This window comes from Pinus tabuliformis, chromosome 6, assembly GCF_031772625.1.
Source record: "Pinus tabuliformis cultivar Carrire ecotype Pingquan chromosome 6, CPIR1, whole genome shotgun sequence".
In the NCBI taxonomy this organism is placed as follows: domain Eukaryota; kingdom Viridiplantae; phylum Streptophyta; class Pinopsida; order Pinales; family Pinaceae; genus Pinus; species Pinus tabuliformis.
The window spans coordinates 1,488,786,234-1,488,789,312 of NC_142292.1; positions in this window are offsets into that span (position 1 = coordinate 1,488,786,234).

Here is a 3,079-nt window from a genome sequence, read left to right on the forward strand (position 1 = left end):
ACATCGTCTACAAAGAGCAAGTGCGTCAATGTGCATCCTTCTGTGATCCAGATACCACTTAGCCTACCCTGTCGGCATTCCTCCTTCAAGATACAACTGAGACCTTCCATGATGAGTAAGAAAAGTAATGAGGACAGTGGACATCCCTGTTTGAGGCTTCTGTCAAAGTGAAAGAAAGGTGAGGCCACCCCATTTATAAGAAGATTGAATGATACATTAGTAATGAAACACATAATCCATCTTATGAATTCATATGGAAAACCTAAGTGTGTTAAGATCATTCTAATATATAGCCAATTTATTCTGTCAAAGGCTTTCGAAAGATCTACTTTCAGGATCATACCTTTGAGCTTCTGGGTCTATATAGAATGCAATATTTCTTGAGTGGTTCCGACCACTTCATGGATCTGTCTATTCTGAAGGAAGGAAAATTGTTCAGCTGAGATGTGGTTAGATAGGATCGGCCGGAGGCGATTGACTATGATTTTGGAAATGGTCAGATTGTAGATACAATTACACAAGGAAATGGGCCAAAAATCATTGAAAGAGATAGGGTTGTCAGATTTGGGTATGAGAGCGATAAAGGTTGAGTTGAAGGCCTCATGCATTCTTCCATAGGTTCTGCATTATTCAATGACTTGTAGGAGGTCCCCTCCTAGAATTTCAAAGAAAGCTAGGTACAATTCCACATTCCATCCATCCGAGCCTGAGCTTTTGTCTTGCTTGAACCATTTTAGGGTGGCTTCCAGTTGTCCCAGGGTGACTTCCTTTGCCAATTCCAAAGCATCCTCCTGGTCGACAAACCTTGGAAATACCTGAGTTGTTCTCATGATTTCAGCAAATGTAGCATTAGGAGGGGCCTTATATATGTTCTTGAAGTGAGTTGTAGCCAAAGCTACTAATCAGGGGAAGGTATTCACTGTTTCACCTTGTTCATCTGCTAGCTTCCAAATAGTATTTATCACTTTGCACCCATTCACGAATTTATGGTAGAACTTGGTATTATCATCCCCTTCCTTAAGCCAAATGGCTCTACTTCTCAGTCGCCAAATTTCCTCCCTATCCTTGAGAATCTGACTCCTCTTAGCCAGTAGGGTGGTTATATGATCTTTGTGTTCAGGGGAAGAGTATATCCCACCATGTTCATTCTCAAAAGTCTCAATTGCCTCTTCAGTCGTCTTAAGGATAAGGTCTTCCAGGGTTCTCTTTTTGTGTGCCCATATTTTAGAGAGTTTCTTTAGTTCTCTCAGGTTTTTTGCAAAACCTTTTGAGATTGTCCTTTCTATCGCAGGGGGGTGAGCCTACGAGAAATCAGTGACTAGGTGGATGTATTCTGCGTCTGTTAGCCATGCAGAGTTGAATTTGTAAGGTGCTTTTGGTTTGTGCATTCCCTCTCTTATTTCCAGATATATTGGCCTATGATCCGATAATCCCCCTGAGCCAACCCACTGTCTAAATCCTTGGACCATGTTCAACAGGTGCTCCTTGATGAGGAATCGATCTAGTCTTCTGGAGAGACTGTCATCTCCTGATCTGTTGTTTTTCCAAGTAGGTAGGATTTTGGAGGAGGGGATATCAATAAGATTATGTTCCTCCAGGCTGGTCTCAAAGAAATCCGAGAGGTTATCTCTTTGTGCATTGTGCCCCCAAGATTCTGCAAAACCAATGGAGAAGTTTAAGTCTCCCCCCCCCACAAAATGAGCTTGTCCTTTTGAAGGATGTGAGATTTTAGCAGCCTGTTCCAGAATTCTTCCTTATTGTGACAGGGGCCATAGATGTTGATAATCCTAAGCTCTGTATCGAGTTTAGAAGAGTATATGTCTGCTCCTAAATGACCTGAGCTTCCCCAAATATTGCAGATTCTGATGGAGTGATTGTTAGCTCCCAGAGCCATTCCCCCAGATCGCCTAGATGCATCTAGGGCATGAAAAGTCCATCCAGGTAGCCATGATTCAAGAAGGTGGCTAATGACACTACCCTGTCCTAGGGTTTCTTATAGGAAAAGGATATCAAAGGGTTTAGATAAAAACAACCTTCTCATGGATAATTTTTTGTTAGGGCTAGCCAACTCTCTATAATTGAAGGATAACATTTTCATGGAGGGGGTGCACAAGGGTATTCATAGCTCTAAGTACCCAGTCGATGGATTGTTGTCTACCAGTAGCAATCTCTTCCCCGACTTGTTGCTTAGCTTTTGATAAGGAGGAGGGTCTGCCTCGAGGCTGCTTGAGAGGAGGGGGAGAGGATATCAGGCCAATACCCAAGGTATCAGAAGCCTGTGATCAAATCCGAGAGCGAAGGGGGTATCTGTTGGTTGGAGGGCTTGGAGGAGGGGTGGGAGCAAGGATGGGGGGGATGGTTTGAGGGTCCTCGGGAAAATATGGTGGGGTACAGGAGATGATGGGGGAGGAGGGATTAATGGGGCAATCCAGAGATATGGGAGGGTTATTGATGTGGACAGGGGGCCGAACAGAATTTGTATCAATGCAATGTGATGAAGCAGTAGAATAAGCAGAGGAGGGGGTTGAATTCAACATACCCATGGAGAATGCAGCCTCAGCAGTTGCCCTTTCTCTAGTCAGAGGATGAGAGGGTGGGCCGAAGGGTGCTTTCCTCGCTTCTTCCTGGTCTCCTTTGAAGGTGCCCGTTTTGCATCTGATTGTGTCAAGTTTGCTGCTCCTTTAGCCGGGGGGGACCTACCTCGTGCTTGTGAGATTTTCTGTGGAATTACCTTCGCCTTCACTCCCTCACTCACCTTCCTATTCAAAGGGTAGTCCTTGAACATATGTCCCACCTTGTGGCATCGCCTGCAGTGGAACGAGACTACTTCATAATCCAGTATTTGCTGCGGGAGAAAGTTCTCCATTGCAGAGTGATATGCTCCTGGAGGCCCCCCCCCCCCCCCCCAAGTGTCCAGATGAACCAGAATTCTGGCATACGCCATCATGCCGGTAGGTAGATAAGATATATCATGCTCTAGATAGGTTCCAAGTGTGTTGCTGATAAGACGGAAAATATCCTCCAACCAAAATTGGAGGGGTAATCCCAGGAGCTGAACCCAAATAGGCCCTACTCCTAT